This window comes from Anopheles darlingi, chromosome 2, assembly GCF_943734745.1.
Source record: "Anopheles darlingi chromosome 2, idAnoDarlMG_H_01, whole genome shotgun sequence".
Lineage (NCBI taxonomy): Eukaryota > Metazoa > Arthropoda > Insecta > Diptera > Culicidae > Anopheles > Anopheles darlingi.
The window spans coordinates 56,208,134-56,232,385 of NC_064874.1; the positions used below are offsets into that span (position 1 = coordinate 56,208,134).

The 24,252-nt window shown below is 45.4% G+C and overlaps 1 long non-coding RNA gene across 1 annotated transcript; it reads right to left on the bottom strand.

The window, feature by feature from the left end:
• Positions 1 to 16,009: 16,009 nt before the first annotated feature.
• LOC125948746 (uncharacterized) lies at positions 16,010 to 19,446 on the bottom strand. The gene is made up of 3 exons (XR_007468609.1): positions 19,355 to 19,446; positions 19,259 to 19,288; positions 16,010 to 19,184 (listed from the first exon to the last, which is right to left on the bottom strand). It is a non-coding gene; the product is annotated as an uncharacterized LOC125948746 (long non-coding RNA).
• Between the last annotated feature and the right edge of the window lie 4,806 nt (positions 19,447 to 24,252).

The following is a 24,252-nucleotide window of genomic DNA, read 5'->3' on the forward strand; positions in this document are numbered from 1 at the left end:
ACTAATATGAATATGAAATATGCATAATATTAGAATTACAAAGCGACGAAACCAGTCGCCAACCAGGCGCGGGAAGGAACGCAAATGAAGCCTGGGTGCAAGCCCCAGCCCGACGCCACGACGATAGGATTAACCACCGTACCTCACCATCAGACGTCGCATCACGCCGGACCTCTGGGTCCCGAAGCCAGTCAGTATCACCTCGAAACGGCAGTTGAAGTACCTACCTGGGCGTCGTGATCGATGACCGGGGCTCAACTTCAACAGCCACGTGTGGACTACGCTTGTGAGAAGGCGACCAAATCGATCAACGAAATCTCTCTCCAGGATCCTCCCGAACAGCTACGGACCGCGCAGTAGTATTAGACGTCTCTACGCCAACGTTTCGACGTCAATTACGATCTCATTTTTCGTCATTTTTACGATCTCTTGCAGCAAGGAAGACTCCACAAGGACTGCCTATGTTATTAGAGTGAAACCAACGAAAAGAGGTGAAATAATCACCACTGTGTGTGTAATGAGCGCAGGTGGGGAATATATTCCACCAGCCCTGATATGTAAAAGAAAGCGTTCAAAAGCAGAGCTCTGCTTTTTAGGACGGCGCTCCTAAAAATTCAATTATGATGCTATCCGACATCCGACAGTGGCTATATGAACAGCGCATTGTGTTGGAAATTTCAAATAGGTGGTGGAGTCAACCTTAAGGTGGTGGGTTCTAGTAAAGGTTCTGAATTAACTAACATAAACGGATTGTTAACGGACGAATGAAATGATAAGAATAGACCGGTCAGACGAAACGTTCTAGCCGCCGCCGTAAGGAAGGAAAAACCAGAACTCGCTTTTGCTCAAACACATTGTTTCTCGAATGGATTAAGCATTTCCCAAAGTTCACCAAAGCATCACAGAATGATCCAGAGCTATTAATTTTGGATAACCACAGTACGCATTTATATTTAGAAGCAAATGCTATTTTGCCGCGAATGCTATCGATCCCCCCCCCCCCCCCCCCCCCCGCATAGCAGCCACAAATTACAGCCCTCGGGTTGCTGGTTTTTCAAAGCATTTAACACTTTTTTTTCGAATGAATGTTCTGACTGGTTGGCTAATAATCCGGGAAGAGTTATTAATCAAGACTATTTGGTTCTGCGTATGAAAAATGTGCCACATGAGCAAAAAAATGCCGAAAATGCTTTCAGAGTGTTTGGGAGTGTGCCTATGAACTCGAAGATATTCAATGACAAGGATTCTGCTTTTCCCAGAATCCTGTTTCGGTACCGAAACAAACTATCGAACCGAAGCGGTAAGAGGCCCCATCAGTTCCTGATCAAATCCATACTGAAGGTTTGGTTTAAGAAGAACCGCTCGATTTATCGACCGAATTGGACGAAGACATTCCGCATACTGTCATCGTACCACACTGGTCAGAAGAGGACAACAATACGCTAATGATTAGAGGTTTCGCACTTCGGCATTCTCGTTTCTGACGGCGGCACCCTCACATACTCCTTCAACCGCGGCCCCACCGTTCGATTTTTTATTTTCGGACTTCGATGTTCGGAGCAAATAGCCAAAATGTAAACTTATTGCAGGGGTGGATAAACTTTTTTGTCATAGTGTATGTGAATAGGAAAACACCATACAATCGTGTATTGGACTAAATATAAATATATATATTATAGGAAGGAAATTGCAAGCTTGTAGCCGCCCTGTCGACTGGAAGTTTCAATAGCGGGAAATATTCAGACAGCCGTAAGCCGCGAAAACGCGCCGCTGCTTTAGGGTTTAGGAAAAGCTGCAGGGCCCAGCTGAGAGAGCCTGGGGGTCTCACCATAGTTTAATCAGTTTTTTTCCGTTTTTTCCCTCATTATCTTATTAGGCTTAGTTAGGCATCGGGTACGGCCCCGTGGGTGCCGACTAGTACCGCCCCCGGGATTCCTGGAGGCATGAGTGCTCCAGGGCTGGGTTCAATTCCCAGCACCGGCGGCCTATAGGGATAGGTTAGAATAAGAGCTAGCGTAGGAATGCTGACCATGAACGCCTGCGTGCGTCATAACAGGTCCCATTTCCTCCAGAATAAGGCAAGTTATCTTTTTTATTTATTTAGGGTAGTTAGTTAGGGTATACGGAACTCCGCTAGTTTCTGTTCTGAAGAAAGACGTCGTCGTTCGTCTGTTCGACTTTGCGCTGATTATCGTGTCACAGTCATTCCGTTTTTTTTTTTAAAGATCATCATCATCTGTTACCAGTTATTGATGCGATTTTTGCGGCCTTGCAAGGTGGTCAACATTTTTCGAAGTTAGATCTCAAAAATGCCTATAATCAATTAGAACTAGACGAAGAAGCACATACGGTTTTGGCTTAGAGCACTCATCGAGGAATATTTCTTTTGAATCGTTTGCCATTTGAAACGAAGACGGCGTACTCCATCTTTCAATCTACTCTGGAGTAGATTTTGCAAGGAACAGTTATGAAACAATTATTTATCTGGACGATGTGATGGTTACTGGTTCTAACACGGAAGAACATTTGAATAATTTGGATCGAGTTTTGCAGCGGTTGGAGGACAACGGTCTGTTGCTGAATAGGCAGCAATGTGATTTTTTCAAGACAGAGGTGAAATTCTTTGGTCATCGTATTGACAAAGATGGTTTACACAAGGATTCTGATAAAGTAAAAGCCATCTTAAATGTAGCAAGACCATCAAATAGCAAAAAAGTTCGGTCATTTGTTGGTTTAATGAATTAAATTAAATCCAATGGTGCTGCAGAAAATGTCGTGGCGCTTTATGCCGACAGTGATTGTTTTTTGGGAACGCTCGATTTTGTTTGAATCGCGTCAAGGCGACACCGAAACAATCGTGGAATGGACAACTCGATTGAAGAAGCTGTCGAGCAGTTGCGAGTTTGGAGGCCATTTCAATGAAATGATTAAGAACATGTTCGTAGTGGGATTATTACGCCGAGGTCCAGTTTTTGATCGAATTTGTGATGAAGAAGACACATACTACGCAAGATACGGTCGTGCTTACGCGGTATCCTATTGTGGCCCCGCTAGAGAATCAGGAAGCCACCACGGTGGCGAGAGTTGTTGTAGGACATGTAATTTGCATGTTTGGGGTCCCCGAGGAATTGTTCACCGATCAAGGGACCAATTTCATGAGTCAAGTGATGATCAGCGTATGCAAACTACTGAAAATTAAGAAGATTAATACGAGCGCGTACCATCCCCAAGCGAATCTAGTAGAGGGGGCCAACCGAGAATTGAAAATGTATCTCAGTCAGTGTGTGGTAGGGGACCCATACGTCTGGGATCTGTGCACATTCCCTACTTTTGTTTTGAATTCAGCACTTTGCTGAATTCATTGACAGGGTTCAGCCCGTTCGAACTAATGTACACGGTCGGGAACCCAATCTGCCCACATTATTTTATCGAAGAGAAGATAATAAAGCAAACTACCAGACCTACGCGGTCGAGTTGCGCAATATCGTCCGCTCTACCCACAGCGTTACAAGGGAAAACCTGTTTGCTGTGAGCCGACCGAATGAGTCCCGCGCTCACCTGAGATTGAGTGATCAATCTCAGGTGATGCACCGAAGCGGTGACCGATCGACACTCGAGGCGTTCTCTTACCTACCGGCCTCCCGAGTGAACGGACGTGCGAGCAGGAGCCGGATTCTTAAAGTGTAATCGTTTATTGTCCCGTTTTTAAGAGCACCGTAATTTGTAGTAGTTTCGTGTAAGAATAAAAGACATAAAACTATTGAAGTCCAAAGAGAAGCGCAAGGTGACAGATGACAAGAACGCTCGGGAATGGAGTCCCATGTGGGGGGAAAAGGTTTTGGTCCAGGCCAACCCAAAAGGAGTAGGCCAAAAACTCCAGAGCATCTGGAGGGGACCCTATACGGTGCTCCTGGATATACCCAGTGACCAGACGACGTAGGGACCAAGAAAATAACGAGTCTCCGAGAATAGATATTTAAGAAAAAGAAACATTTGTCAGGGGAGGAGAGTACGAATAAGCAATAGTACCCGCACTAGGACAGGTAGAGTAATGCGTGCACATGTTGTGGTTCCAATAATTAGGATAATCCTGATCGGCGAAATGACTCTGGCGATTGTACCACCGAGACTCCATCTGGACGCAGCCGGAAAAACGTTCCTCAATCAGGGGGAAATCAACATCCAGATACAACAGGACTTTCGGAACGTACAACGCAGTTGGGACTATCTAAGTGCCATCATGGCATTGCACAACGAGCAATGCAAGAAGCTGATTCAGACGCTACAAGACAGGACCGGTGTGCGATATTGTCACAAGGAATAAAGGAATATGGGGACCAACTCGCGTATCTCAGTGGGTATTTCGACGTAATGGATAGTGACGATCGGTTCCGCCCGAACACCGCCATTGCGACATTGGAGCAGATTGAAGGAAATCTTAAGGAAGCCTACTCACATCAAACGGGAGTAATGGAAAAACTCTATCAAGAGATATCAACGGCGACGGGGTAGACCCGGGGAATCCACCCAATATCGGCAGAATAAGATATCAAGTTGACTGATCGGGTCCAATTACTAACTACTCCACAGAGCTCGACATCTTGTACAGGGTAATGGAACGATTAGAAAAAGAATACGGTAACGTGGAAATCATTTACCGCACTCTGCTCAACGATCTGTTAACAACGGAGAGGCCATCTCTACGTACGCCGAAAACCTTCGTTTTCATGAGAACCTTAGAGAATCTGGTGTCCTATATGGTTTAATTGGACCGGAATGATTAGCGGTTGCTCGCAGACCTCAAGGATGCTCGAGGACGGCTTCGTGGTAAGCGTGGTACTGTCCATGGCGACGCTGGACGACAACAGCTTGGGCAGAGTGACACACCGAGCCGATCAGCGGTAAATATCGACTAATTATACTATATACTAATAAGATGGGTTACGTAGCCACCGTGGCGCCATCCGCTAACGAAATGGCATCCCGACCGAAGCCCTGCATCGCGTGAGATTCGTTACTGTTACTGATCCGAAACTTCCACGAGAGATAAAGCTATGAAAATCATCAAACCGCTATAATTGCAATGCGATTTAAGTATCAAATCTTACAACTAAGGGCCACTTATAACAGCGTGAAACGTGATTGTCAACACTATAAGTTTCATAAGGTCATTCCACAGCAACCAGCGATGGCAGTTGGTGGTGCTGACAGCTGCCAAGAAGCCCCAACTGACAGCTAAGAGGGTAGAGGAGGAGGTGCGTCGCATCCAGAACTGGATGGGGCATCAGTCGCTGAAGCAGCGAAGACGGAGACAATCGTCAACAGCCGGGCGAACATGGGGGAACCAGCACACGATGCTCAACGTCGACTCGAGCATAGTGAGCACTGGTACGATCCTGAAGTACCTCGGCATAGTGATTCATGATCACCTCAGCTGGAAGAGCCACGTGGAGTATGCTGTCGATGAAGCAACTCGGGTGATCAGAGCTCTGAGGAGCACGATTATGAAGCAACATGGCGGTCCTACGAGTGGCAAGAGGATTGCCACAGCTGCTCTAGCCATCATAAAGTACGCCGCTCCGGCCTGGGCGGAAGCAGCCTTGACTAACTCTGCCAACTGTCGGCGGATGGCGCGGGCGCAAGGCCTGGCAGCGTGCGGTGTTGCGAGCACGTTCGGCTCGGTGTCGATGGAGGTGGCAAGTCTGCTGGCTGGGATGGTGCCTATCGACCTGCTTTTGCAAGAAGACGTCCGGTGCTATCGGAGGGCAGAAGCGGCACAAGCAGAACGGCTCTGGGGGCCAGTCGCTACGTCAGGTGGACGTACATCATCCTCCCAGAAGTGGAACCGTGGGTGTCATGGGGGCATGGCTCGGTGGATTTTCATCTGGCCCAGGTGCTCTCGGGACATGGCTTCTTCTGGGAGTATCTGCCGGTCAAAGGGCTTGCCATGTCGTCGGACTGCCCCCACTGTCTGGTCGAGCGTCGATTGAGGGAAGCTGAGATAGCCGACCATGTGCTGTTTGACTGCCCCCGGCCCCGGTTCATGGACAGCTACTCGGGCACGGTGGCCATCTCCCGGTCACTGCCGCTAATCTAGAAGAGGAGCTGCTGCGCAGCCCGCAGCGCTGAAAGGAGATAAGCCAGGCGTGCCGTTTCATCGCCACCGAGTTGCAGGAACGCTGGAAGGTCGACAGTGCGAGCACCGCTGCTGAAGCTGCTGGGATGAGAGCAGAGGAGCGGAAAGCTGCCCACCGACAATTGGTGCAGCGGCATAAACGTAGGCAGCGGACGCCTCAGTCACGGCTCCGGCAGTCCCTTAGTGCGGCAGCAAGGGGCACAGCAGTGGTTGGGCAGCGATTGCGGCATGGGTGTGGAGTGGCAGGTATGCGACCGTGTCACAGAGGCCGGAGGGGTAAGAGCTGCCGGGGCAAGAGCTGGCACGGTCGTTACGGTGTGTCCCGTCAGACGTGTGCGGAAGGCGTAGGGCGGGCGTAGGGCAGGTGCAACGGCGGTAGCAAAGCAGGGTACTGCGTGCTCTAGAGCGGCAGCGGGGCTGTGACCTACAGCAGCACCGCAAGGTGGCACGGGCGCGCCTAAAGCGGTGAAGAAGTAGGAGGAAGGAACGAGGCTGCTCGGCTGCTGTCAGATGCTGCGAAGGCAAAGCGTGCCGGGGGGAGAGACAAACAAATGAAGGCCAGGGCAGATGATCAGGCCCACGGCCCCCCTCATGGGCCCTCATGGGCCTCTAGTCGCCACCAGGTGCTGGCAATGCCAGCCTAGGTGGGGGGTTTGGAGACATGACCGTTTCTATGTATATATAGGGTATAAGCAACAAATAAATGGTCAGATATAAGACAACAAAAAATAACACTGTCCCCTCATTGTTAAAGTATTGTTGGAATTGATTCCTGACTACTACAGCATCATTCATAATCTGGCCTCTTGCTCCACGCTCAAGGTCGTGCGTTAAGTCGGCATCACATCTTTCTCCTAGTTCCATTGAGAATTCTAACGAGGAAGGATGAGCATCTGCAGCAAATTGTGGAGAACCTGGAAACAGTAACCTCAGAGGAATTACTGGGCTATGAAGCCCCTGAAGCAAGGTACACTCTGGCAACGAATTGCTTGTTCTCCAAACATCGAGTAGTCATTCCTCCTATCCTCCGTCAAGCGATTCTTAAGCATCTTCACATAGCTCACATCGAGATAATGAAAATGAAAGGGCTAGCACGATTGTTCGTGTACTGGCCCGGGCCAGGGATCGACGAATATAGCAAATGGGTAGAAGTAAAAATAACGCATAGCACAACCACATCAGCAATAATCAAAATTCTACAAGAATTATTGTATGGAGTACCGACTACACTGGTCTCAGACAATAGACCACAATTCACTGCAGACAAGTTCAAATCATTTCTACGGACCAATGGCGTGAAGTTTCACAAACTGTCGGCACCTTTTCACCCAGCAAACAAATAGCCAGGCTGAACTTTACGTATAAACCGTAAAGAAGGTTCTAAGAACATATGTTGAGAAATGCAAGTAAATTGATTAAGCGATTATATTTCTTTACATTAAAATTTAACAAACCAAATCAGCGATGGAAAACAGTAAGTAATGCATCCTATGAAATTACGTAGCCAATAAACAGCACAAGATAACAGACATAGACACTTTCGGCGCAGAAGACAACTAAGACGTGAAGCAATGGAAGGAGCGGCTAGCGCTAACGTCCAAGACGGCCACATGTAACGACGACCAGAAGCTCCTTATGTGTAAGAGAAAATTAGTGGGCGCTGGTATCACGAAAGAAGACACGACGGAAACATTAGTAGTGTTGAACAATGGGTAGAGTATAGTTCGCCTATTCAGTTTTGGCCAATTTTGATAAAGGTACAAGAGCTACCCAAGGCCCCCATCATGCCTATCGGGATTTATATGGGTCAGAAAAAACCGGAGGAAGTGGACCAATATTTGCGTCGTTTTGTCAACGAAATGAATCCACTAATGGATAATGGTTTGGAATTTGGGGATAAATATGTTGATGTAGCGATAAGTGCTTTTATCGTGGAATTTCCGGCACGATCATTTATTAAATCCGTGATGGGGTTCCAATCGAAACACGGATGCACCGGCTGCCGTGTGAAAGGAGATTATTTAAAAACCCACAAAAAAGTTATCTTCGATTCTGTGGATGCTGAACCACGAACTGATGCAGGGTTCAGAGCCAGATTAGATGCAGACCACCATAAAGAGGTAAGATCACCACTGGAAGACTTGAAAAATGTTGATATGATAAACAGTTTTCCAGTGAGTGATCGTCTGCATCTAATTGATCGTGGGGTCACTAGAAAAATTTTGAAAGGTCGTTCAGAAAATGACTTTTTGTCCGTTTTGGCCATTGGTCATCTTGGTAGAGGCAGAACATTTCTAAATTCATGATTCGCACTAAACTGCCGAGTGAAGTCAACCGACCTTTCCGCGGCGTCGACCTGCTCCCTTTCTGGAAGGCGACTGAGTTCCGCTCTTTTCTTCATTACATAAGTATTATTATTTATAGGGACTTCATGTGTAACGATGCATTTAACCACTACTTGCTTTAGTTTAATAGCTTTACAATATTTTCTTCAGCATTTCATAGACCGAAAGCGGGCGTTAGCGGCAAGGCTGCTTAAACTATTTGTAAAAACATTTAAACTTCATTACGGTCGATCTCATTTAGTAAGTAATGTACATAGTCTGCACAATGGGTACAGAAATGTTTTGAATCATGGCGCGTTAGATGATTTTTCGGGATATTGTTTTGAAAACCATTTGCATTTTCTTAAGCGCTGTGTGAGGTCAGGAAACATATGTTTACAGCAAGTGGTAAGCAGATCACGTGATTTTGGTTCCATACATAATGCTGCATCCAAACTTTGTTGTACTATAGCGTATCCCTAATTGACAGCAACGAGGATCGGGATTCAGTTAACCGCAGATTTTTTGTTAATGCCTAACATGAAGGAACAATGGTTCATGACCCGATCGTTCGGCATAGTCAAGTTTTTAAAACCTCGTAAAAAACCCCTATGGGTTCGTTTAGTTTGCTAGGTAAACTGTTTAATCATATGGAAGAGTTATTTGAAATAAACACAGAAGATGATATTGGGAAAAGGGGGAGGCGAGAGAAAAGGATGAAGAGGATGAAAATTGTGAATCAGTTCTGTTCGGCATTCAAGATGGCCGGGGCGTCGCGATCGTGCTCTCGGTAAGTTTAGTAAAAATATGCATAATTTTCGCATATTTTGTGGTGTTTCTTATCTTTGCAGTCTTTTTAACATCCGCTGCAACAACGTCTGTACGATCCTGTATGATCTGGTAAGTAATTCAAGTGCTATTTCTATGATCTGTGGTGATCGAGTCGTGTTTTAACGTGAATCTACGTGTTTTGTGTTTTTCAGCAGGAGTTGGCGATCCGCCAAACAACAATCCTACGCGGAGGTAGCAAAAGAGCAGAAAAAATTTGCGCGTAAGTGTAGTGTTTTGTGATGTGATCAGCAAATAAGAATCGTATGTAGATTGAAAAACGCATATAAATAAAGTGCAATTAAAAAATATTTTTTTGCATCCTTTATGTTGATCCGATAAGCAAATTAGTGGGCGCTGGTATCACGAAAGAAGACCACGACGGAAACATTCCCTGACTACATATATGAAATGCAGCACGTCAGCATAGCGATGAAATGCATTCCATGGATGGATTGGAGGAACAGCTAATCGATGATGAGGATTTCTCATGGCCTCTTGGTGAGTTGGTATTTATAAAGAATTTCACTCTATTTCATGTTTATGTTAAACATAAGCAAAGTAATAGTAATAGGAAAGTAGATTATTTGCTTAAACATGCTGAAGATTGAATAAGCTGGTGATAGGTTAAAAATGATGTGTAAAAGTGATTTACAAAAAGTAATTTGTTGTTATTTTGTTTTTGCAGCGGACGTGGCGGGCATCGCTGATCATGGTGATGCACCTCCGACGCCAAGCATAGATTTAGATGTAGATAGATTCATGGTGGTTTGGTGCATGATGGTATTTTAAGCGACAATAGCTCTGGTGAAGTAGATATCAACGTGGACTGTATTATTGAACAATGGGTAGAGTATAGTTCACCTATTCAGTTTTGGCCAATTTTGATAAAGGTACAAGAGCTACCCAAGGCCCCCATCATGCCTATCGGGATTTATATGGGTCAGAAAAAACCGGAGGAAGTGGACCAATATTTGCGTCCTTTTGTCGACGAAATGAATCCACTAATGGATAATGGTTTGGAATATGGGGATAAATATGTTGATGTGGCGATAAGTACTTTTATCGTGGAATTTCCGGCACGGTCATTTATTAAATCCGTGATGGGGTTCCAATCAAAACACGGATCCACCGGCTACCGTATGAAAGGAGATTATTTAAAAACCCACAAAAAAGTTATCTTCGATTCTGTGGATGCTGAACCACGAACTGATGCAGGGTTCAGAGCCAGATTAGATGCAGACCACCATAAAGAGGTAAGATCACCACTAGAAGACTTGAAAAATGTTGATATGATAAACAGTTTTCCAGTGAGTGATCGTCTGCATCTAATTGATCGTAGGGTCACTAGAAAAATTTTGAAAGGTCGTTCAGAAAATGACTTTTTGTCCGTTTTGGCCATTGGTCATCTTGGCAGAGGCAGAACATTTCTAAATTCATGATTCGCACTAAACTGCCGAGTGAAGTCAACCGACCTTTCCGCGGCGTCGACCTGTTCCCTTTCTGGAAGGCGACTGAGTTCCGCTCTTTTCTTCATTAAATAAGTATTATTATTTATAGGGATTTCATGTGTAACGATGCATTTAACCACTACTTGCTTTAGTTTAGTAGCTTTACAATATTTTCTTCAGCATTTCATAGACCGAAAGCGGGCGTTAGCGGCAAGGCTGCTTAAACTATTTGTAAAAACATTTAAACTTCATTACGGTCGATCTCATTTAGTAAGTAATGTACATAATCTGCACAATGGGTACAGAAATGTTTTGAATCATGGCGCGTTAGATGATTTTTCGGGATATTGTTTTGAAAACCATTTGCATTTTCTTAAGCGCTGTGTGAGGTCAGGAAACATATGTTTACAGCAAGTGGTAAGCAGATCACGTGATTTTGGTTCCATACATAATGCTGCATCCAAACTTTGTTGTACTATAGCGTATCCCTAATTGACAGCAACGGGGATCGGGATTCAGTTAACCGCAGATTTTTTGTTAATGCCTAACATGAAGGAACAATGGTTCATGACCCGATCGTTCGGCATAGTCAAGTTTTTTAAACCTCGTAAAAAACCCCTACGGGTTCGTTTAGTTTGCTAGGTAAACTGTTTAATCATATGGAAGAGTTATTTGAAATAAACACAGAAGATGATATTGGGAAAAGGGGGAGGCGAGAGAAAAGGATGAAGAGGATGAAAATTGTGAATCAGTTCTGTTCGGCATTCAAGATGGCCGGGGCGTCGGGATCGTGCTCTCGGTAAGTTTAGTAAAAATATGCATAATTTTCGCATATTTTGTGGTGTTTCTTATCTTTGCAGTCTTTTTAACATCCGCTGCAACAACGTCTGTACGATCCTGTATGATCTGGTAAGTAATTCAAGTGCTATTTCTATGATCTGTGGTGATCGAGTCGTGTTTTAACGTGAATCTACGTGTTTTGTGTTTTTCAGCAGGAGTTGGCGATCCGCCAAACAACAATCCTACGCGGAGGTAGCAAAAGAGCAGAAAAAATTTGCGCGTAAGTGTAGTGTTTTGTGATGTGATCAGCAAATAAGAATCGTATGTAGATTGAAAAACGCATATAAATAAAGTGCAATTAAAAAATATTTTTTTGCATCCTTTATGTTGATCCGATAAGCAAATTAGTGGGCGCTGGTATCACGAAAGAAGACCACGACGGAAACATTCCCTGACTACATATATGAAATGCAGCACGTCAGCATAGCGATGAAATGGATTCCATGGATGGATTGGAGGAACAGCTAATCGATGATGAGGATTTCTCATGGCCTCTTGATGAGTTGGTATTTATAAAGAATTTCACTCTATTTCATGTTCATGTTTAACATAAGCAAAGTAATAGTAATAGGAAAGTAGATGATTTGCTTACACATGCTGAAGATTGAATCATCTGATGATAGGTTAAAAATGATATGTAAAAGTGATTTACAAAAAGTTATTTGTAGTTGTTTTGCTTTTGCAGCGGACGTGGCGGGCATCGCTGATCATGGTGTTGCACCTCCGACGCCAAGCATAGATTTAGACGTAGATAGATTCAGTGATAATCATTTGGTGCATGACGGTAGTTTGATTCATGGTGGTTTGGTGCGCGATGGTAGTTTGATTTATGTTGGGTTGGTGTATGATGGTATTTTAAGCGACAATAGTTCTGGTGAAGTAGATATCAACGTGGACTGTAGTGTTGAACAATGGGTAGAGTATAGTTCGCCTATTCAGTTTTGGCCAATTTTGATAAAGGTACAAGAGCTACCCAAGGCCCCCATCATGCCTATCGGGATTTATATGGGTCAGAAAAAACCGGAGGAAGTGGACCAATATTTGCGTCCTTTTATCGACGAAATGAATCCACTAATGGATAATGGTTTGGAATATGGGGATAAATATGTTGATGTGGCGATAAGTGCTTTTATCGTGGAATTTCAGGCACGGTCATTTATTAAATCCGTGATGGGGTTCCAATCAAAACACGGATGCACCGGCTGCCGTATGAAAGGAGATTATTTAAAAACCCACAAAAAAGTTATCTTCGATTCTGTGGATGCTGAACCACGAACTGATGCAGGGTTCAGAGCCAGATTAGATGCAGACCACCATAAAGAGGTAAGATCACCACTAGAAGACTTGAAAAATGTTGATATGATAAACAGTTTTCCAGTGAGTGATCGTCTGCATCTAATTGATCGTGGGGTCACTAGAAAAATTTTGAAAGATCGTTCAGAAAATGACTTTTTGTCCGTTTCGGCCATTGGTCATCTTGGTAGAGGCAGAACATTTCTAAATTCATGATTCGCACTAAACTGCCGAGTGAAGTCAACCGACCTTTCCGCGGCGTCGACCTGCTCCCTTTCTGGAAGGCGACTGAGTTCCGCTCTTTTCTTCATTACATAAGTATTATTATTTATAGGGACTTCATGTGTAACGATGCATTTAACCACTACTTGCTTTAGTTTAGTAGCTTTACAATATTTTCTTCAGCATTTCATAGACCGAACTGGGCGCTAGCGGGAAGGCCGCTTAAACTATTTGTAAAAACATATAAATTTCATTACGGTCGATCTCATTTAGTAAGTAATGTCCATAATCTTCCGGAAAGCTCCTACAAACCTCAACTATATTTTATAAGTTTTTGACAATGTAATCATGTATTTATGTAAAATTTACCTTTAACGAATACGCCAATTAGGTCCGATGACCCGTTGACGTTTACGAAATAAATTACGAAATTACGAAATCATAAAATCAAAATACATCTGTACAGTGTTTGTTGGGACGTAGAGCCGAACTAAATAGAGGAGAAATTCGCGCGCTCGCGATAGATAGGTGAACGGCGGGAAAGAATTGTAGAAAAGGAAATCAGGTTAGTCGTACTGAGGAAGTGATAACGATAAGATTAAAGTTTTGATCCATACTGCATAGTAACGTCAAGAATGCCAGAGAACCCGGAGATGGTGCCAATACCCGCGGCACGGTTAGCGGCCTACGAACAACCTTTCACCTTTACCGGGATTGACTATTTCGGGCCGTAACAATGGGCCGCAACAGAACAGAAAAACGATGGGGCGTACTCTTCACGTATCTCACAGTAAAAGCTATTCACATCGAGGTAATAGCCTCGCTTTCCATTCACGTCTGCATAATGCCTTCATTGCCGAACTAAACCTGCCAAACACGACGTGGCGCTTTAACACTCCTGCTGTTCCTCATTTCGGCGGAGCGTGGGAAAGAAAGATCGGGACAGTTAAGCGAATATTAGAAAAAAATATAAGGTTCAATTCTCCGAAACGTGCTGATCGAAGCGGAGATGGCACCAGAGGAGCCCAGTGCGATCACGAATACCATTACGCCCGTGCGGAGTGCTTTCAATAGTGCCACAGCTGAGGATCCACTCTCTCACCCCGCACACACTCTGACCAAAGCCACTAATAGTTCCACAAAGGAGGATTCAACTCTAACTCATACCAGCATGTTGCCAGCTTGGGAGAGGGGTATTGGGGACGTGCTCACACAAACACAAGTAACTGCAACGCAGCCTGCCCGAGTCTGCACTGAAGCAGACTTTGCCCACGGATCGCGTCGTTTGAGCACCTTAATCCAGCATGTTGTCTCTAACCGGCCAGCTAGGGGCATGCACCGCTACCTCCCCTATTGATGGCTCTCCCTCGGATGTACATCACACACTACTCAACATGACCTCGACTGCAGCTACTACCTCTCCACTCTCACACAACACACACACGCAGAATATACAGTTTGGCTCCGGTTCTATACCTGCCCACAGTGACATTCTGAACTGCCTGGTTTCGCCAAGGTTTTGGCTGTATCTGTCGGGGTGGTTTAAACCCACCTGCACGGAAGATATATTGGCGGAAGATATAAGGACAACTGACGCGACAATTAATGCTCGGCCACACCAGGCCCCGGCCGAGCTTGGGGCTCTTAAGCATAGCGCCGTAATGCGTTTGCTATCGCAACACCATCTCCATGCGCACATCACGGCACGATATTCAACCAGAACACAAGAACCTCTCAACCCCTGGCACTTTATTACCAGAACGATCGGTTGCGACTTAATCGTGCTCACCGAAACGTGGCTCACAGATGACATCCCGTCCGCCATAGTGTTTGACGACTGCTTCTCCGTCTATCGGTGCGATTGCTCCGCTAGCAATAGCACTCGCTCCCGTGGCGGAGGGGTACTCATCGCATGCGCTCGTCCTCTGTGTGCCTCACTGACAGGTCACTCGAGCTCGTCTGGGTGCGCATCTGGTTCGGATCGCACTCGACCTACATCGGGGCACTATATATCCCTCCCGATCGTAGCTCATCCGGATCACATCTCGAGCGACTCAACGAGTGTGGCGACCGTATCGTGGAGAGCCTGGGATCCATAACAAGTTCGACCGGCAGCTCAACCTGATCTTCACGGACACCAGGGACTTCGCTGAGCACGTAGCGGTTCAAGCTGCGGTAACCGTGCTCGCCCCCGAAGATGACTACCATTCGGCTTTTGGCTTCCACCTGGTGGCTCGACGAACCGGCCCTTACTTCAACGCGAGCCCATTTATCTACTACGACTAACCTCCTGTCGCTCATGCAGCGCATCTACCTTGCTGTCGCTTCTGGCTCTCAGGTGGATGTAGTCTACACAGACTTTAGTGCCGCGTTCGACTGCATCCTCACACAGTTTGCTGGTTGCTAAGCTCCAGCAGATGGGCGTGCGTGATCCTGTCCTGTCCTGGATTAAATCCTTCCTTTCCGGGGGAAACCCTCCTCCACTTCCCTTTCGTTTCCCATCCCATCTGGGGTCCCTCAAGGCAGCGTCTTGAGTCCCCTCCTCTTTTCAATGTTCATAAACGACTGTTCCGCTGTTCTCCCTCCCGAAGGCTACCTTATGTATGCCGTCGACGTCAACTTCTTCCCTCCGGTCTCCTGTCCTGATGACGCCCTATCCCTCCAGAGAGCTATTGATGCATTTGCTGATTGATGTGTATCCAAAGGCCTCTGTCTGTCACCGCACAAGTGCTACATCCTCTTCTTTTCGCGCTCGCGGTTTCCCCCACTCCTGGGATTACTCGCACCTAAACTCTCCTCTTCCTCGAGTATCCTCGATCGAGGACCTCGGCGTATGTCTTGCCTCTGACCTTCATGTCTCCCTTCACATTGAGGTTACAGTTGCAAAAGCCAGTAGGATCCTCGGCCTCTGTTGTAAATAGTGGCGTACCCCCTTCACCGGTGCCAACTGACAGCATTTTCGAGCAGATAACGGGAACCGAAACCAACTAGGACCAGATCAGATTTGCCGGCCGTACTGAGTACGTATAATTTTATTCGCTTGTGAGGCAAGTGAACTAAATAAAGCGAATTAAAAATACAACTCCGCGGCGGTCTCAATTACTATCGGCAACAGCCTCATCTACCGGATGTCATCCGACATTCGGGACCCTGGGTGCCTGAGGGCTCGTTATTGCTGCTGCTGGGTTCGGTCGATCCTCGAGTATGCCTGCGTGGTCTGGTCACCCTCCACGGCGTCCGCTATGGGCAGGTTGGAGGGGGTCCAGCGGACCTTTACAGCGATGATAGCCCGCCGACTTCTCGGTGGCTCCTACCTGACAATGCCACCTTACGACATGCGCTGTCGTATGATTGGCCTACCCACTATCGCATCCCGCCATTCGCATGCCCAGTCCCTCTTCATTGCCAACCTCCTCCTCCACAACACCGACGCCCCCTCTCTTCTTTCCGCACTCCCTTTCTACGCTCCCGTGACAGACCTCCATTTCTCATCCCCGCCGGACCCGCTTCGTGTCTAATAATCCTCTTTTCCGAGCACTAGAGGAGTTCAATGCCGTTCGTGTTCTGTTCGATTTCCACCTCCGAATCTCCTCCTTCCACTCCCGTCTAACACGCTCTACCCTCCCTTAGTATATAAGCTATAGCCTGTAAGTAGCACAATTGTATAGCCTAGGGCAAACAATTAGAAACACACGTACCATTAGACAGGGACGACGAGGCCCCACTCACTCCTAACCACTTCCTCTTGGGTTCCTCCTCTTCGGGAGTGAAGCCACTAATATTACCAGGCAGACACCGCAAACCTAAAAAAAAACACATGAAAAAAAGCGCAGCGACACAACAATCTGCTCTGGGAACGGTGGATTCGGTAATACTTGCCGACCATCCGTAAACCAACGAAATGGTTCACTAATGTCCGCGCAATACAGGTTGGTGATCCTGTGCTTATCGTAGATGAAAATCATCCCAGAAACTGGTGGCCGTGTGGAATCGTGGTCCAAAGACTAAAGCTTCTCGCGACGGTGTGGTACGCAAAGCCGCAGTAAAAACAGCAAACAGCTGTTCAGGATATCGTAAAGGAACTTGGTTGGCAGCTGCTACCCCACCCGCCGTATTCACCAGACTTGGCATCTTCCGATTATCATTTATTTTTATCTATGGCATACGCGTTGGGTGAGCAGCACTTCAAGTGCTATGAGGAGGACAAAATTTGGGTCGCTGACTGGTTTGGATCAAAAGATCAACAATTTTTTTGTCGAGGAATACATAAACTATCTGAAAGATGGATGAAATGTGTCACCAACAATGGACAGTACTTTGAATAAAATACGATTTGCCGATCCATAATAAAAAAAGCGTTTCTGTGTTCACACAAAACGGCTCATTTCATATTGGTAGACCTGGTATACCATTCCCCGAACCATTGCAAGAATTAATAAAAGAACCATTCCAATTCCGCAACAGTTAATTAGGACGTGCGGCCCTCGGTAATAATAGGCAGTAGCGCGGCGGTCGACGTCAGGCAGGCATACAGGCAGAATATAGATGTGAATAGACGTGTCGCAGAAGGTGCAGAAAGCCATGTGCAAACGGTCGCAAGAGGATGGTGTTTCAAAGGGTGAGAAAAACGAGTCACTCTGTCGCCTCTTTTGCTTCATCCTGAAACCAAAGAGCCGCGATCATGCTCAAACTTGCGGAAGAAGAACACGAGCTCGATGTTCCTCAAGAAGAAATCCGGTGAAGCGGTAGGTGCGAAGCGTAAGCCGAACTGTTGATTGGACCAACAAAGGCACAGGCAGCGGCGAGGAAAATGATGGATAAAGAATTGCCCAAATTTAACGGCCGGCAAGAGGAATGGCTGATATTCCACAGTGCATATACCAACAGTACAAAAGAGTGTGGGTACACACGAGCAGAGAGTTTGGTTCGCTTACAACGATGCCTTATAAGCGGTAGATTATGATTGCCGACAACAGTGCCATCAGTAATGGCAACGCTGGAAAAGCTATTTGGAAGGCCTGAAATTCTCCTGAACGCGCTGTTGACTAAAATAAAGAAAGTCCTCCATCATCACATACGGCCTGGCAGCGCAGAACTTGAAGGAGCACATGATAGCGGCCAAACAAAAGCAGCACCTACAAAACCCGATGCTGATACAAGAACTAACAGCAAAATTACCCACGAGCATGAAGCTGCAACGGTTGAAATACAAACAGGATTACAAGGAAGTCACAGATGGCACGCTCAACCAATTTCTGACGAAACATGTTGAGTTGGCATCGGAGTTTTATGGAGTGGAGAGACAGTCGCGGCAAGAGAGGCCGAATCAAAATGAAAGACTGCACGCCTACGTGGAAAAAAACAGATCGAACGAGTGATGACAGACGATGCTTCCATTGCAGTGTATCAAACCATTATATTGCAAATTTCACCAGTTTCAAGGCTTTAGATGTTGCCTGTGACGCTATTGGACGACCAGATAGCGAATGAGTCAGGCCTTAGAAAAGAAGAGGGCTCGCGGCGAGTTAGCGTGGAAATTCAAGGACAAGATAAACGAGGCTACCATTTTAGAAATGTGAGAACTGTGAGTAACCTGGAGATACCGGCTCACTCGATGGACTACGAACAGCTATCTGAACAGTTTCCACACCTTGCTGGTCTTCTGATTAAATTTTACAAAAACGTTAAACCGGGACTGCTCATCGGACTAGAGCACGCCAATCTGCTCGCTAGATGGAGAACACGTTTGGATCGAAATTAGGCACCAATAACCGATAAATCCAAGCTCGGTTGGTGCGTGTATATAGAATAACTGCCTGTGATTCTACTCTGGGAAACTGTTCTACTCTTGAAGACGGATGAATGCCAGCTTCCAAACAGTCGGCCCATACCTATGAACCCCTTTCTGTCGCTAGAAAAACGGATGAATTGAAATTGGCGACCTCCTATAGGTGCCGATGAAGGTTTTCCAACCCCAAATCGAAAAAAGGACTTACTTTTATAATTGTTCCATGATTAAATGCAAGACATCATTAAATACTTGCTGTAAGTACTTCGTCCACAACCTTCAGGCATTCACTTCGTCGATTTCTGTTGAAAAAATATCATGCTATAAATCACCATGCTATAAAACTTAAACTGAAATGTTTCATCGATCACAGTACCTCAATAAAAATGCAATCAATCGGCCAGTGCTATAAAAGAAGAATCAATATTAATCCAAAAGAAATTGAAACACCATCACGGTTTGCACAACTTACCTCGACATAATAATGAAGCATTTAAGGCAGAAAATGCTAGTCACCTAAGTTCCCATAGATTCTTTAAGAGGCAACCTTGCTAGCCAATTGAAGGCATGGAACAGGCTAAACATAAATAAAAATGAGACTCATAATGTTATAATGCCCGGCATGGTTATCTTACCGGTAAAACGTAATTCCTATAAGTTAAACCACATTTTCGTTCGGTAAATTTCATCTGGACACTACTCTCAACTAACCTAATACACACAATTTTATTTCACCGGAGCACGAGACCGCGATCCGCGCCAAAAGAAATATCCGAGCCACACACAATCAACCGGTGGCCTCGCATCGGATCTGTTGAATAGCCAAACATGCCCGCACACATCACAAACGAATTTCATTACAATGACACCATTTTCTAAGAAATAATTAAACACACACTACTCGCAAACAAAGCCTTTTGTCTTTCTGTCTGGCTGCTTCGTTTCTTGTACCAATATTTTTTCCTGGAACGAATATGCCGGCATCTACTGAAGCACACACACACACGCTCGCGCACATAAAACCTCGTGGCTGACGCTGCAAAACAGCGCGTTCCTCACATTCTTCCAGTTCTCCTATTTCAAATTCAAGTAAAAAAGTGCGCCATGATTAAATAACAACTGCACTTCGCTGCACTGAAAACCAACTAAGAAACACGTAAAACCGTTTGTCGTCGGCAAACCACACCGAACACTTTACGAACCTCTTTCCTTCTTTGCTCGCAATGAGTTCACATCATCCGCGACAGCTGGAGTATTGAGAAGCTGTTGCAGCTTTTATTGTGCCTCTTTTTAATAGAGCCAAAACTTTTTATAAGGCCAAAACTTTTCATAGGGCCAATGTAAATTAATTGGCCGTTTGGATCTTGCTGGGCAGAATATATCGTGAGATGTAGTTTTCCGAGATAATCAGCGTTTTCCTTAGACCTAAATATTTTTCAGTGTTGTTTTAAAAGTCGAGCATCAAGTAAATTTGAAAAAATATTCATCCAAGAAGTACGGCCCCATCCCAATCCACCAGACCAAAGTCGTTGGAGGGGTAATGTTGTTATTTAAGATGACGATGCTTAATGAACTCAAATTGACCAGCTTGACTTCAAAACCATGACATTCACTGAGGAGTTTCATGATTAGGATAAAATAACGAACATGACATCTGAACATCTAACAAAGGCAATTGGTTTTATATGGAAACATTTCTCTACTACTATGGAAAGGAATCATGCACCTTTAACCTTTAACTATAGAAAGAAATCATCCACCTTTAACATGAGCCGTCCGGTTTTGCGACAAGTATGCGCGCAAAGAAAACGCCCGTACCACATCGTGGCCAAGGCTATACCACTTCAATCATTAGACTTCATACCATTAAACTATTATTGCAGATCTTTCGATGATCAAAATGAACCAATCAACTAGAAATTCACCTAGGGTAAGAACACAAATAGCCTCGTCAAGATACTTCATCCGCTTTTGTAATCGTGTGTCAAATGAAAGAAAGTCATGTAAAACTATAATTTTATACCTACCATACCTTACATACGCGGTTTTCAATCATCTATTCAACCGTCAATATATACTTACATTCCATCAAAATTTATTCATTTCAGTTGCGGAGGAGTAAGACCAATCAATCGACTCCATTATCAGTCGCTTTTGACAGTTCACAGCACGCGGAAGTGTTTTGAAGTGTTTCTGGAGATTATAACCAACAAACGGCAAACAAAAGACCTCGGACGGAAGAAATTTCAACGGGAAAGTATCGCAGAAGGGACGTAGAAGGAAAAGGCGAGAGGCTAATTAGAGGGTGGGAGTAGGGCGGTGAAGAAGGAGATGGGGGTCATAGACCCCGGGGGTGGAATCCCCCTGAGAAACGAATACTCCGTATTGGCAGAGGCGCCAAAGGAAAAGCGCAAGAGACGAAATACGCAAAAGGCGATCCAATTCGAGGACGACATGTCCGGAGATGGAGAACAAATTATGCTGATGGAGTGTCTAACAGCTGGCAAAAGCTTAGACAAAGTGAACCCGTTTCTGCTGGGCAAATTAATCGAGAATGCAATTGGGGAAAAACCCCTAGAGGCGAGAAGACTTAGAGACGGAAACATTTTAGTCCGTACGAAATCTTTAAGGCAGGCGCAAAAGCTTATGAACATCAAAGAATGCGTCTGGGGAAAGGCGAAGATCGGGATTAAAATTTCCGAACACCCCACGCTGAACGTAGTGAAAGGCGTCATCAGAACTGATGATATAGCGTTTCTGACGGAGGGCGAGATACTGGAAGGGCTTAAGACCCAAAAGGCCACCGAGGTATATATCCTCAAAAGAAAGGATAGCGCCGGAAAGCTTGTAAACACCAAAACGGCAATAATCACATTTAAGCTGCCGAGAGTGCCGAGGAGCGTGGACTTCGGCCTTTATCCGCTAAAGGTGGAGGTCTTTATCCCAAGGCCCATGAGATGCACGAACTGCATGAACCTGGGGCACACTAAAAAGAACTGCAAATCAGAGGCAATGTGCGCAAAATGCAGCAAAGCAATGCATCAGGACCAATGCACGGAAGTCAGGTGTGTGTCGTGCGGGGAGGAGCACCACACTCTGGACAAGAGCTGTCCGGTCTTCCTCGATGAGTGTGAGATTCAGAGGATTAAAACAGAAAGGAAAGTACCGTACGGGGCTGCCAGAAGGTTGAGGAGGGAGGCGTGCCCAGCGATACCGAGAAACTACATTAACAGGGCCTCCTTTGCCAGCGCCCTAAAGAATACACAACAGTACCGACATACAGAAATCAGCAAACAAACAGAAATAACAAGATCATCGACAACAGCAACAACCACAGACTATTCAACAAAAACACCCGAAAAAGACAACAAAGAAACGACAACGCAACAAGATCAGATAGAGAACACACAGCACATGCCAAGTAATAGCAACAGTGACACAGACACAGAATGCACAATAAACAGCAAAAGCAAGAGCAAAGACCAAGAAAAAACAACAGAACTCAGCACAACCCAAACAGAATCAATTATGGAAAGCGACCCGGAAAGGGGTAACACAACTAAGCGAAGCGTAATGCTAACAGACAACACTGTACTCATCTTCTCCAATGACGACGAATCTATATATACAACTGATGTAGGTACCTGAGCGATCAATTAGGAAGCCAAATTGACATCTATTTAGTCAATTAAAATCATACAAGCCAACATACACGGATGGAAAGCAAACAGAGATGAAATAATAAGAATTGCTGCACAAAATGAGGCCGATGTCCTGTGCCTGCAGGAAACATGGCTAAAACCAGACGAGAACGTAGTTTTGAAAGGCTACCAAATAATCAAGTGTAGCAGAGAAGACGGCTACGGTGGCAGCCTGATAGCCGTCAAGAACTGCTATAATATAGGGAAGTCGAACTCGGCTGACACAAATGGGCAAATACAAGTGGCCACGGCGGAAATTGTGGATCCTCACATGTTAGTAACATGTGTGTATGTGAGCCCGAGAACGCCTATAGCCCGATTCAGGAAGACGATAACAAAAATAATCACTGAGACCGAAGAATCACGGGCCAGCCAAAAAGTACTAGTGGGAGATTTTAACGCCCACCATCAAGTATAGGGCAACGAACATACTGACAGTAGGGGAGAAAGTCTGTTTAACGATATCAACGAAACAAACCTGGTCATCCTACATAAACAGGAACAGACTTTTATCAACCCGGACCCGAACAGAGGAAATTCGGCTATAGATTTAACGATAATCTCCGCCGATATGTACCTGAAGTCAAAAAGGACTGTAAGTGAGATACAGATAGGTGGCAGTGGTCACCGGGTGATATTTACAGATATAGAAGGAGTTGCAAAGAAATTGACAAAAACTGTGATATTAAACCCTAAGCGAATGGCCAAAGACATCTATAAGATGAAACCCTCGGAAGACTTTCAGCTGAACCGCTTCACCAAAGAAATCAGGAAAAATCAACGTCACCCCCAAGGCCTGGTGGGACGCTGACGTTAGGCAAGCATGGGACGACAAAAATGTTGCAAACGTGGAATATGCTGCCAACCGCACGTTGGACAACGAAATAAATGTCAAAAAGAAACTCGCGAGGTTCAGGTACCTGAAGAAGCTGAACAAACAAAAGAACTGGGAGAAGTGGCTGGACAGGACTGATCAGCAAAATTCCACCAGCGAGCTATGGCGCCTCATTGCCAAGTGCAAGGGCAGCAAGTGGGCCAACGGGAACACCAACGTGGTTCATAATAACCTGAACAAAGCAAAAGAGTTCATGAAGATCAACTTCCCCGATGTCAGGAGGACAAATGCAAACAAATATAAACCACAAATCACAACAGACGAGGATCTCATAGACATAAAGAAATGGAACAGAATACTGGAGTCAAAGAGAAACACGGCCCCAGGCATGGATGGCGTTAGCTATGAAATGTTGAGGATGCTGAACGAAGAGTGCACGGAAAAAATAATTAACAATCTCAATGAAAGGTGGAGAAGAGGAAAAGCAGGAAAAGAGCTTAAGGTGATAAAAATTGCGGCGATCCCTAAGCAGGGAAGAGATCTGCTGGACGCAAAAAACTACCGGCCAATAGCGCTACTGCCAACCCTAACAAAAATGGTAAACTCGGCAGTGTTGGAGATACTGCAAGAATTTGCAGAAAAGCACCTGGTCATCCCGTCCACCTCGTTCGGTTTTCGAAAAAAGAGGTCAATTCACACGGCCACGAACCTTCTGAGTGTGAGTGTGAGTTCCATAGCGAAAGGACACACAAATCTGTGATCCGCTTTAATCGCAAAAAAACTCAATTCAGAGTGCGCCGCTAACAGTGAAATTTGGCCATCACTCTGGTGAAT